The 13,887-nt window shown below is 44.6% G+C and overlaps 2 long non-coding RNA genes across 2 annotated transcripts; both read left to right on the top strand.

The window, feature by feature from the left end:
* Positions 1-525: 525 nt before the first annotated feature.
* LOC107075733 (uncharacterized) lies at positions 526-2,678 on the top strand. Its single transcript, XR_011183329.1, has 3 exons — positions 526-640; positions 1,479-1,683; positions 2,547-2,678. It is a non-coding gene; the product is annotated as an uncharacterized lncRNA (long non-coding RNA).
* Positions 2,679-11,765: 9,087 nt separating this feature from the next.
* Positions 11,766-13,654, top strand: LOC138224824 (uncharacterized). The gene is made up of 3 exons (XR_011183277.1): positions 11,766-11,881; positions 12,247-12,389; positions 13,277-13,654. It is a non-coding gene; the product is annotated as an uncharacterized lncRNA (long non-coding RNA).
* Positions 13,655-13,887: the final 233 nt, after the last annotated feature.

The following is a 13,887-nucleotide window of genomic DNA, read 5'->3' as shown; positions in this document are numbered from 1 at the left end:
GCCAAATTTCCCATTGGTCCTTACCAATCATGGCCTCCTAATAATCCCCATCTATGAATTGGCTTCATTACTGTGTGGTGAGCGTTCTGGCGCATTATGGCTGCCGTCGCATCATCCAGGTGGGGCTGCACTTTGGTGGTGGTGGAGGGCAGTCCCCATTACCTGTAAAGCGCTTTGAGTGGAGTGTCCAGAAAAGCCCTATATAAGTGTTAGCAATTATTATTATTATCCCACTAAGGCTCATTCGGGGCTGGTGAGTGTCACCCTGAGACTCTTGGCCTGGAGCTGGTGTCTGTTGTGTCACTGAGGCTCAGGGACAGGAGCTGGACTGGATACAGATGACATCGCGGTCAGTGGAACACAGCTGGAATCTGAAAAGGGCTTCATTATAAACAGCCTCCATAGACACTTATAGCAAGGTCTCCGCCTGGCGGCCACACTGAGAAATGTCACCTTCTGACATCGCTTTTCACAGTGTTACTGCATCTTTAAATGTCGACATTTGAACTGATTGGAGTAGTTCAGGCCGGTAACCGCGTCAGCAAGGGTAAACTGCAAAGGAACGAGAAATAGTTTTTTTTCTCTTCTGAAAAGTGAAGAAAGAAAACACAACGTTTCGGCCGTGGAGTGTTCTTCAGGTGTGAGTTGAACGTTGTTTTCTTTTTTCTATATTGAACTGATTGTTCGCCTAATCCTCTAACATTAAAATCTCTATCCTAGATTATTTTTCAGGGTTATCTTTCGGAGTCTTGTAAAAAAAAATTAAAACTTTTAACGAGTAAAATTCTAAATCATAACTTATTGCAACTCGCTATACGATCGTTTTAACGTGATATTTCGATATTGGCGGTTACTCTGGATACTAAATTAACTACATTTACTACATCTTTAAATATTTTTAGCTGTAACAGGATTCTGAAATCAAGCCCATTGATCGGGCTACAGCAGGGGGTGTCGTTTCCGATAACAGTTCGACCTGCGGCGGTGGTGATACACGACTCTATGGAGGGCTGGTTTACAGTGCAGTAGTGAGGGTCTGCTGTGTATTAAACACCAGGATCATGTGACTGGGGTCAGTACTCGCTTGTTTATGAATGAGAAGATACACAGCCAATCAGATCTCTGGATTGAGTCCAGCGATGTCGCGATTGGTCTGTGGGAGATAATGCTGATTGACAGTAAGTTTTCCCAATTATAGACGAGACTCGGTCCAGTTGCCCAATAAACTCCGAGATTCAGAAGAGGGGCGGCAATTTTAAATGTGTTGTTGTTTCTCTGTCTAAGAAACAGGAAGGAGTTATTATTTAGCAAGAAGTAACATTTAATCGGTGTCGCCTTTCTTTGTTAAAAATCTGAGGCGTCCTTTTATACTGTAGCTGTAATCTTTTGTTGTTTGTTTCGTATTTTGTTCGTCTGAACACGTGAAGTCACGGCGCTAAGTTACACGAGTTGCTGTGGAAACTTTATTTCTGCCTCAGGGATCGTGAACCTTCGTGCAGATGAAGATGATGATGAAGCAGACGATGATGGTGAGACCCTCGTGTGTCAGAACGTGTCTTCTAACTGTTACTGGAGAAACAAGACTGAAGCTCAGACCTTTCCAAAGGCTGAGTCCCTGAGCTGTGAGGATCATGAGGACCAGCTGGACAGTCCACTGTCCACTCCACAGCCCTGAGGAAGGAGGTAGGCAGGACAAGAGCTCGTCTTTAACAGAAGCTGAGAGAAATTAGGGTATATTTAACTTTATATATTTGTTCTCATCGTACATTTTATGAATGGGCTCTTGTTGTGTTAAATGTGCTGTGTATTGTGTTGTGTCTTTTACTTCTCTGCAAAAACACTTTCCCCTCTGGGACAATAAAGTAAGTAAGAGGTGTCCAGTCCTGGAGGGGTCAGTGTGTGTCTGCAGCAGGGCTGTCCAGTCCTGGTCCTGGAGGGGTCAGTGTGTCTGTAGATGATCCAGTTGTTTTATATCAGCAGCAGATGAACAGCTGGGAAAAAGTGTTTGTTTGGTCCTGTTAAGCCAGTAACCAATTGGTTTAGCTCCAGTCTCTCTCCTCTGTAGCTCGATACTGTGTCCATGAGAGATCTAGAAGACAGAGATTACGTGTTGATTTGTGTTTGTTGATTTACTTATTACATTATAATATTGATTTTTCTCAGCACTAGAATAGATAAAGAGAGAATACAGATTCTGATTTAATCTTTATTTAAAATTAATTCCCTAAACGTAATTTAAATGTTAAATTTTCCAGCAATATTATTGAATATTTATAGACAATGTTTTGAATATCTGTTAAATATATGTTGCTTTATATATATATATACCTGTACAGATCTTAGTCAATCTCTGCTGGATCTATTCAGTTTGTTGTTTGTTGTTTGTATTGTCTCTCTCTGTTCATTCTTATAATTGCCATCGTGATGTGGAATAGTGTTGTCAGTTGTGGTGTTGAAAGGAGATGAGCTCTGTTGTAGTAAACTGTGCTGTGCTCTTTGATCCCTCTGTCTGAGCTGCTCCTACACTGCTGTGGGTATTTTCTCAGGGACGGCCTCTGGAGAATCTGTACCAGCCTCAGGAATGGACACTGATATCAGCGGACTGTTCCTTCACTCCTTCATTCTGATAATTCATTACACTAATGTACTGTTTTAACATAATAAAACACTCCTGAGCAAACTTTTAGTCACTAGTTTTTATCTTATTTTTGTTCTTTAATTAAAATCAGGTTGTGAACACCTCTTCCGTGCTCTTGGGTTTTATTTCCAGTGTCTGTGAAGGAAACTGTGGTCTTCGTGGTTATGAGAGAGCTCTCTGCTAGTCATTAAATCGAAGAGTTTCGGGGGAACTTCTGATATGAGCTCTGTACCTTGTGAGGGGGGAGATTCTCATGGAGAACAGTGGAAAGGTGAAGTCTAATTGTCCACATTTCTAATTCAAGTCTAATTCCATCATACTGTCAAACTCAGAGCTGCTCAATACAAACAGATGGAGTCACACTCTCTCTGCAACACCTTTCACAGTGAAGCAGAGTCCTGTGCAACAGGCAGGACTGACAGCCCCTCTGACCACTGTGCAGGATCAGCTACAGCTACAGATCACTGCAGGATTCAGCGCAGCTCCAACTCTCCTCAATCTTCACAAACATCATCAATTCACTTCATCTGTGCTGCAGTATCTCCTGCAGTCCAGCTGTGCTTCTGCTCTGTCTTTATTACAGAAGAGGGTCCTGCTCTCGGCCGGAGAGTGAATCGCAGTTTTAAAGCTTTTATATTTGGCAGCGCTAAAAGTACTGCACGGCGCTGTGGCTCGTCGTGTAGCGCGCTGGGCTGCGGTTGGTGAGAGTCCGGGTTCAAATCCCCAGGCTAATATGCAGTCAGTGCAGACCTGGGTTCAAGCCCGCAAAGAAGAACTTTTGTAAAACCCGAAACACAGTAGATGAGCAGAGAGACTACTTTTAGAATTGCAAGAACAGGAGGGATACGTTTTTATTCTTTTGATTTTTTTCGTTTACCGAAAAGTAGCCAGATAAGTATGACCGCGGAGATAATTCGGATTTGGCAGGAAATATAGCTCACTCGGCTAAACCCCGACTCTACACATCTCTATCCCGGAGCCCCGGGTTCGAGACCCGTCTGGCTCGGCTGATATTTTTCTCTCGAGCTGAACTTGCACTCTTCTGATTGGCTGTTCTTACACCCACCTCTTCCACACGCTGATTGGACACTATTAACACTGAACCCCGCCCTTAACCCCAGCCACACCCCCGTCTCAGTCACCATGGTGACGGGACGCGTTCCCTAAGCAGCGCGAGCGTCATCCTTCACCTACCGGGCTGCGAGTGTCCTCGGGCGGCGGGGCTCTAATCGAGGCCGGGGATGGAAGCTGCAGTCTAGGCCGCAGACCAGCGGCTCCCGACTACCGATTCCCCGACCACGACAGCCCGGTGTACCGCGGTTGTAGCGCTGCGAGCCGCTTGGTGTGGCTGCTCACAGGGGGAGCCGATTCACGGTTCTCTACACCCCTGTACCCCATCCTCCCACACCCCAGACCCCAGAACAATCAATTAACCAATTAACAATCACAGCAGTTTATTACAGCAAATAAGGATATAAAGCATAAAACAATTACACTATACAGCAGTGTTACTAAGCAGGTATACACACATTTCCATCTCGGTCCCCGGTGTCTCTTATTTTGCTACCTTTTTCGTCCTTTTCTCGCTCATCAGGGGGTTCACGTTATAAATAGGGGCGGGTCTGTGCTCCAGACCGATGCAAGCTGGGGTCCCGGCCAGAGGGAGGGGAGGGGAGGTGGGGGGGACTCCGGCGGCTCGCTGGCTGGGAGAGAGGTGGCTGGTACCCCGCTGCTCTCCCGGTACAGGCGCTTTGCTCGGCTGCCGGGGAAAAAAAAAACATGCATTACGTTTTTCTTACAGGTTTTGACAAAAGCAGCACCTTTTTCTACGAGAAATACATTTTAAATGTTTTAACTCTCTCGCTTTAACCTTTACAACAGGACAGGCGGCGTTTCGAGAGCAAGGTAAGCGGTTTCTCTCTCTCCTCACACCGGGGGTTTCGATTTTCACACCGGGTCTCACACGGCTGGGCTCCAGTTTCCTGCGGTCAGTTACCAGTAACTCGAGTTACCAGTTTCCCCCAGTTCAAGCTAAACGGAACAAACCGGCTCCGGAGAAAGAAAACCCTGCCGGACCTGCAGCTGCACAGTGAGTCGATACCGGTAAGAGACGAAGCCCCTGAGAAACTGGTTTTCAGTCCTAAACGAGCCTTGAAGCTGCGCTTTCCTGACCGGGTCTCTCTCGGCCTTTAGGAAGAAGAGACTCGGACTCGCCTGTGAATCCGCCGCGGAGCTCCGGTCACTCGGTACACGGGTGGGTCTGCGCTCAGGTCTCCACGCCGAGAAAGACCCGACAGCCGCCGTTTAAAGCCCAGAGCCGCGCCAGGATCCTGCAGAAGCCTGGAATACAAACGAGAAAAAGCGTATTGTGCAGGTAAAAACGCACCATGCAACAAGCAGTTTAAAGAAGCTGAAGCACGATTTTAATACCATGTTTCTCCGCAGAGTCGAAGCCACAAGTCCTACAGCCAGTCCGGCAGCTCCGCCTAAAGTAAGCTTCGAAATTCATTTACTTTACAAGCCCCGTTTTATAACGTTTTCCACTCGGACCGAGAAAAGCCGACAGCCGTCGCCCAGGATTCCGCTAAAGCTAAACGGTAAATTTGGGAAACTTTTTATGTTTGCAAACTCGCTATTTAAAGGCAGAGAAGCGACTCGGGCGTCGGAACCGCTAAACAGCCGCGGATTGAAGTCTAATTGCCGACTGACCGCACCTGCCTTCTCATTCAGACTCGGCCAATAGAGGCGGCGGATCCCGGAGCTGCTTGTCTCTGCTGTTAAACAGCGAGTTTTCAAACACGGACACGAGAGACCAAAAATCCCCTAACAGGGACAGTTAAAAAAAATAAATAAATCTAATCTGAGGTTAAAAATAGGTTTTAGTCTGAGCTTCTAAGCTTGCAGCCCTTCCAGTGCACTCCACTGCAGTAATCTGACTCAACCAGCTGCTTAATTACTGCTGATCCTACTCATTATCAATTCAACAGCACTGGGTGCAGCTACACTGTAATGCAGTGGACTGGAGAGGCTGCAAGTAGCTCTGATTCCAGTATCAAGGTCCCACCTTCACACTACAATACCCTGAGACAGGATGGGCTCCCACACTGACACTACACTGCCCACTCATGCTCTTTATTCACCTCAAAGCAACACTGCTCACAGGGAACACAAATAAGGAACAAGCAGGTGTTGACTCCACTCTGGAAAGGAAACAAGAAAATGGTTCTGGCTGTGGAGTTGCCTGTGTGTCGGAAGACTATCAGGCTGCAGAGAAACAGGACACCTTGAGACAGAACAGGAGTCTGAAGAGGCTCTGAGACTGAAAGCAATCACTTCTATACCTGTGCTCAACCCATTACCTCACAACATCCTTCCCAAACAGTTAATAAACCTCATTCTCAGCACTCATTACTAAATCAGTTTAGTTTCTCTGGTTTATACACTCTTGTGATGAATGTTAATGGTTCCTACCCCTTGCCTGCTTTTTGACAGCATCCAAACCACACAGCAGCTCTCCTGCGCTTGTGTTGGGGTGAACTCGACTGTCGCAGGGGAAGGACATGTTTTCTGATGATGTGGAGTGAGTCTGAATCCTGCAGTTAGTATATGAATGTGATTCAGATATCAGGACTCTGCAGTGACGGTGTTAAGGACAATTGTAGCTGTTGTCTCACACATGAAGAAAACTCCAGAGCCAGAATAAATGTTCTTCTCAGTGTGGAATTCTCCCCTACTTGTTCCTCTGCAGCTCCCACACTGACACTCCTCTCCACTCTGAGCACATTCAAACAGGCAGGTTTTTCCTACAGCTGAACAATCTCCTTTCACCAACAGCCTCAGCTGCACTCCCACCCAAAGACACTCAGATCTTTTTCATGGTCCAGTGGAAGAATTCTAACAGCCCAGAATATGAACAAAGCACATTAATTCATGTCACTGGCCGTGTCAGTAAGCCCCTCCTGTCAAGGTGTATTGATACTGTGGGACACTTGAAAATGCAGGTTTTCATTGGAAAGGTACAGTGTCCTCCGTCAGTACTGCAATGAGTCAACTTTACAGTCAAGCAATTTGTTCTTGTGATCAGAACAGAAATATTATCCTGGTTTTCTTCTGTGGTAATTCTCTGCATACATTTGATCATATTGGAATAAAAAATGTTCAGCTTTCCATTTAGAAGTTACTGGGACACATTCACTTTAAATACATTTCAGAGTGTAGAACAGTATGTGCTTGTATATCCCTCTGAAACCATAACTGCATGAGGTCTGAGACCCATTGAGCTCACTGCCCTCTGTAATCATCTGAGATGCTTTGCTGTTGCCACCAAGTTCTTATTTAGTCTTCGGGTGGTCATACTTCAATTGTTTTTCCTTCTGTCAATAAGGATGAAATCTAGGCATTAGACCCAACAAGTTAAGGTGTTTCTACAGTTATTCTCCTGACGGCGTCTTTGGTTGCATTATAAACTGACTCAAAGCTACAGCACCTGAATATTTGATGTGTGTCCTCTGAGCTGAGATGTAGATGACATGTATGGTCCCTAACACCACCTCTAATCCTACTCCTGTACATGTGATCAGCATCTGAGCTCAGAGGGAGCACAGAGGACATTGAGGTGTTGCTGGAGCTCTCAGCTCTGAGTCCACAGCCTTCAGGTTTGAGCTTCAGTGATCCAGTACACTAGTGCTGATGGAGACAGACAGGTGAAGGAGTCTCCTCATGATCTCCCCAGGCCAGGCCATGACTCTCACATGAGGTGCTGTTCACTGGAGCATCTGCAGCTCCTTTCTTTCTCCACACTTGAACCTGTCATCTCTGTACTCTGAGCGCATGCTGAAGCCTGTTGGAGGTAATGTCATGGCCTGGGGATGCAGGAATGTCTCGGACTGGGTCACTCATCTTCATTGAGGATCTAGCTAATGGTGGCAGCAGCAGAGGGATTTCTGAAGTTTACAGAAACAGGGTCTCTGAAGCAGAAAAGGCTTCCATACTTATTGGACAGTGCTGCACCATGCAGCATGACAATGACCCAAAGCATCCAGTCAGTGCAACCAAAGAGCTCATCAGGAGAAAACAGAAACTGGTCAAGAGTGGCTGTAGATTTCAATCCAACTCGAAGTCACTGCTTTAGCATGATGCAAAGTAAAAGCATCTCAAGAACAGGCAATACCTCATCTTCATTGATGATACTGAGTACAGTGAGCTCATTTACTGGTTTACACTCTGAAATGCAGGTAACATGAATGTGTCCCAATAAATCAGACCATATGACATGATGAGGATTAATTCACCACTATTCCTGCTGCCTCCTGGTGTTCATCCACACTCACAGAGGGCCGAGATTCAAATTTCCAAATTGAGGAGAATCTGATTTACAGGGTGAGTTGGCTTAGATCCCCACACCCTGACATCACACTGACACTCCTTCACTACAGCTGCAGCACTGAAGTAATCTGCATTAATGTGGAAGTCTGACATGTACAATTCATCAAGCATATTCTGTAATTGTCTAGAACTCCATCTTATATACTTGTTTCTGTATCAATACTATTATTCTCAATCATTTAAGATTTAAAACCAGAACACTGAACTTGTTGCTGGGCTTGTCAGCTACACCTCACTGTCTTCTGCAGGAACAGCTCAGTCAGGAGGTCAGCAGGAGGAAACAGTGGACAGTCTTGTACTGGCCAGGCCAGTCTCCACATTTAAAACCTCCTGAGCAGCATTTTACAGGCTGAAGAAAATCAAAACCACAAGAATAGACAACGTGGTAGCTGCAGAGAGGAGGATGCTAAGAATATTGAGCTGACTGTGTCCAGACTGCAGGCAGTTATTGTCTCAAAGGCAGCTTCACCCACATGTTTCCCAGTCTTGACAGTCACTTGAAATTACAGCATTGAACTGGCTGTGCTTGAATATGATCAAATGTATGCAATTCCAAAAATAAATTGGATGTTTTATTCTGTTTATTCGTTGTCTCCTGTTAATGAATAAACATTGCTTGACTGTAAAGTTGTGGCTCATTGCTGGGGTACTGGGTGTAGATCTAGGACGAGTCTGGCTGTATTTAACAATGCAGGGGGTTGACATGATTTGCTGTGGAACTGAGGGACCTGTGGTCAGGGGCAAACTGAGAACTAGATCTAGTTATGGGAAGCACTTGATTAGAAGTAACACCCTATTCCGTGGAGTGTTCTGCACTCGAGATTTAACTGTACAACAGGCTAGAGCCCATTCAGTGATCTAGTGCTCAGTACCCCGCACTGTCCCGGGACAGATGTGATGGCCGTACTGTACAGCAAACCTCGCTCTGCATGACCCCGGCATATACAGATTCCTTATAGCCCCAAGTTCTTTTTAAAAACCCAAGGCGAACCTAGAACGAGTTAAAATATAAAAGCAACAGACGGGGGAGAGTAGAGTTTAAAAAGCACAACCCAGCTCGGACAAACAGACCGCGTCTCTGTCGGCGCTGCAGCGCGATGTGAACAAACCGCGTCTTGGTCAACTTCCTAACCGATGTGTAGTGATTGAACGTTGAAATTAATAAAGCTTCATATGGTTCCTAAATTTGAATCGAAATTAAAGCGGGTGAGTATTTCTCGTGACAGTAAGGACACGGTCTGGAAGTCTTGAGCCCTTTTTATTCCAAACTCATTTTCCCGACATTAGGACGAGCCCGTGTTCCGCAAAGCGAGCTGCGCTGTACTGCCGAGTGATTCCCTGAGCCCCTCCGCCAGCGCAGCTCCTCACTCCTGTCTGATTACTGTCGCTGCGCTGCTGCTCAGTGCTGAAATCCGAGCTCTTACCTGCTTGTCTTGTTTCAGGTCTCCCCTGGCTGCTGTCCCTGCCGCCCGGACAGAACCCGTCCCGCACTGACCAGACTGCTGGCGCTGGACAGGAAATCGTCATCCCGGACGCCGTTACTTGTTATTCTGTAACTCACTGTGTTTTTTTGTTTCATTGTTGCCAACTGTCTTTGATTTGTATGCTTGCAAAACTTAATAAAGAATTTTGACTTCTGTCTTACTTTCTTCTTCTTTTCTTCGTAACATTATTTCTAGCACAAACATAAAACCAAACAAAATGGTGAACAAGCACCGCCCACGATGCATATTCATGAGGGGCGTGGTCAACGAAGGGGCGTGTCGCATAATTGAGTAAGGGGGGTGTCGCATTATTCATGAGAGGGTGTCACCAAATAATGACGTCACACCAGCCAATCAAAATGTCTGGATGAGAGCCCACCTCCAAGATTTTTACTCTCAGATGATTGGTCAGTTTGAAGCACCACTTCAATTATGGGATGAAACCCCATTTTCTCTATTCTGATTGGTTGAAAGACCTGTCAATCAAATCACCACACCCCCAAATTGACGCACTTCTTAAGGGTTGTCTTTATATGATTGACATGAGGTTTAACCCAATCGCAGAAGCCCATCTCCAAGACCAGCCCCGGGTGAGATTTGTTGAATACTAATGAACTTTAATTCACTTAATACATAAACAAATTATTCATTATAATGAATTAGAATAATTTGAAATGTTAATCAGTAATTAAAAATTTAGACAGCAACTCTTTTTGTTTCAATTTCCCTAAGATATTTACATTTTTTTAGGTAACACAATCTGAAAGACAGCAACCATGTTTTTAAAAATACATTCTCTGAAAAAAAAGACAAAATAAGACAGAAATAAAATGAATTTAAATTTTATTTGTGTTCAGTACAAGTGTAAACATACATTTTAAAAATCAAAAAGCATTCGAGTGAAAACGCTTTATTTCCAGTTGAAAAAAGAAAGAAAAACAGAAATAATTAAAACAGAACTTACTAAAATACAAGTGACTGGTCAACCGATTTTAATATAAATTTAAATACACACGAGAGCGTTAACGCCGACATCTTACTGACAAAACAAGCAGTAGAAAAAAACAAAACAAATCTCACACAGTAAACATGAGAAAATAACATTATTTTCACGAGAATTGTTTTTTAATTTCACATTATCACATACACAAATAGCTCATTAAAATACAAGTGACTAGTGCGCGATTTTAATAAATGCAAATTTAATGCAAATACGAGTTAACAAACATCTTACAGAAAAAAGTCACTTTTTCCACACTAAAGCAAATTGAGCGTTTTAATTCAGTACAAACAATAAAAACATTAAACATTAAAAAAACAATTCTAGCCAAAAACTAATTTTCTAGTTCATATTAACAAGAGAAATACAAATCAGCTAATTAAAATACAGCGAATGATTTTAATAAATGCAAATGAGGAGTTACCGCCGCCATCTTGCTAATCAAACACAATACAAAACAAAATCGCTTGATACTCACTAGCTGAAAGTCAAGAACGTCCAATTTTAAGTCCGCAACGATTCCGTAATGTGTCATAACGATATCATTAAAATTAGGCCAAAAAACGACAAAAAAACGCAATACAATCGGGAAAACGCCATTCACAAACCTCACCTCCCCATTTCGGCAGAACTTCCGGAAGGAGCCATGCTGGGGGCGGGGCTTATTTAAATATGAGAATCTCAGCCAATCGGAATCCGTGACGTCACGATCCAAACCACGCCTTCTGGCAGTAGAGGGTGGGGCTGCACCGCCCTCATGCGTTGGGAGGACAAACTACAAATTAGATTGATTGTAAAACCGCTGCCTATATATTGAATATTAATAAAGGATTTTGGTGGGCAGAGCCACGAATTATGTCGTCTCGCCTGTTTATTGGTCACTTTGGGCTCCAGGTCCTATAAATTCTTACTCACCTGATAATCCTCCTTACGCGCGAGAGCCGGGCAAGACAGCGGTAAGTAACTCGTCCAAACGATTTTCAAGCTTTACACCTCTGTGCATTTAAACCTGTATCAGGTCATCGTTTTACAATACTTTTCTACTCTATTTCTTATTCTTATTTTCTCCGGGCTGTGCTTCTGTTGTCTGCAGAATCCTGTTAATATTCGTTCATATAACGTGCTGCTTGTTACTGCTCTTGAAATGTACTTGTAATTCGAGATAAACATCACTCTTTTTTCAGTTGTGTCCACTAAATCATTTTCGTTCCATCTGGCGGGACCATGTATGAGTCGAGAGGTAAGTTTCAGTATTTTCTCTGCATCTCGTTTCTCTCCAGCTCTCTCAGTCTCAGCTCGGCCAGGACTCGCGGCCCCAGTGAGAGTGAGGGGAGAGTTTTACTGCCTGCTGCTCTGGTATCGACAACATGTCGGGTAAGAACCGGGGAATGGTGTCAGACAGATAGGGCGCTGCTTTCACAGCCCTGGTCAGCTCTCTTGGGCAACTCACTGGTACCCTGGCTTGACCAAGAGGAGCGGGCTGTCGGGCTGTGGGAGCAGCTGTCTGCAGAGCCGCGTATACAGACCGTGTACCTGGCTCTGCCGTCTGTGGCTGCAGGCTGCCCTCTGGTGGCGGCTAAGAGCAACAGCGTGTGAGCTCGGGCTTCTGAAACAGTAGAGCTCACTCCACTACTTCACTGTTCAGTCCTTTACTACCGTTCTTACTCACTGCAGTGTGAAATGTACTCTGACACAGCTCGACTTTGAGTTTTAATGACTGTACGTGTCTGTCATTCCAGCTTTCAACAAAGGCTTTGACTTTGACACCTCCAGCCTGGTTCCACTTTCACCTTCATCTCCCTCCCTGCTGCCTCCTGCTGCTCCTCCCTCTACTGAGGACTGAGACTGTGAAGAGTCAGAATCTGGCTCTGGGATTGACAGGGTGAGTTGGTTTAGATCTCTACACCCTGACATCACACTGAGTCTCCTTCACTACAGCTGCAGCAGTGTCGCAGTCTAGATCTCTTCATACTTTCCTTTACTTCGTCTTCTGCAACTAATGTTCCTGATCATTTCAAATAAAGGCTGCTAATTCACAGTGATCTCTGTCCATAACAGGAATACTGGTGTCTTCAGCTCCTCCTCTGAGTTCAGATGCTGATGGCATGTCCACTCCCTAACCCCACTACTAACCCCACTCCTCACTCTTCTACATGTGATCAACATCCCAGCTCAGAGGAGGAGCTGAAGACACTCAGGATCCCTGTGATGGTCAGAGATCACTGTGTATTATCAGCCTTTATTTGAACTGACCTGGAAGTCAGTTGCTTGAGTCCCAGACAGATTTCAGTCAACAGGTTTTCTCAGTCCTGTATAAGTGCAGTCAGTACTTGTGGTGGTTCATCTACTTCATGATCTGAAACTGAGTGGACCTGATTTCATGTCCGTGTAAGATGTTATTAAAGTCTGTTTTTCCTGCTGTCACCATTCTGCTATCAGTTTGTTTACCGTTGGCTCTATACAGGGCCTAGAATGATTAGAGTACATTAGATTTCTGTGAGCAAGATGCACTGTGTAGGCCTTGACACGTTATTGTTCATATTTCTCCAAGGGGTGTGGATCTGCAGATCATTGTGTATCTTGTGTTTATCTCTTACTCCTTCTTCCTGCTGAGACTCTTCAGTGTTTGCCTGTATTCTATATCCTACCTCGATATGTCATTTTCTCAGTTGTTGTATTTGAAAGGAGGTGGTCATACTGTATATGTGACTTGTTTAGCTTGTTAACTGTTAAATCCATCCTTCTCATTCTGAATTCATGTCTTTGCAGCAGCACTGTAGTGGAGCTGATGGGAGGGGCTGCAGGTTTAAGATTCTTGATCCCCGCTGGCCAAATACACACCCTGAGACAGGCTGTGCCCACACCTGAACACTACACTGAGCTTTCCTGCTCTCCTGTCACCTCAAGGCAATGCAAATATGGGACAAGCAGGTGTCGACTCAAAATTGGAAATGGTTCTGGCTGCGGAGTCGTGTCTGTGTGTCGGGAGGCCGTCAGGTTGCAGAGAAACAGGACACCTTGAGACAGAACAGGAGTCTGAAGAGACTCCGAGACTGGAAGCAATAACTTCTACTCCTGTGCTCAACTGATTGATTACTGTGGCATTGTGATAAAATGATGACAATAAAAGGACGAATAATTAACATCCCTAATAGTCTTCTCTTTTCTTTTACATTTCTCTCGTTCTTGTGTTACTGTAGTCAGTCTTCTCTGACCAGCTGGTCACAGCTCCTGCACTGACCAGACCCAGGACAGCTGGTCAGCCAGTGTTTCAGATGGAAATTAGGGCTCTAGATTGTAGGTCAGAAGATTAAAAGACAATCTAATTTAGAACAATTTAAAGATGCAGTTTAGTTTCTAAATATGTAAGTGTTAATGAA

Source organism: Lepisosteus oculatus, chromosome 23 (genome assembly GCF_040954835.1).
Source record: "Lepisosteus oculatus isolate fLepOcu1 chromosome 23, fLepOcu1.hap2, whole genome shotgun sequence".
NCBI classification, from domain to species: Eukaryota; Metazoa; Chordata; class Actinopteri; order Semionotiformes; family Lepisosteidae; genus Lepisosteus; species Lepisosteus oculatus.
This window is presented reverse-complemented; position numbering and strand designations above follow the sequence as displayed.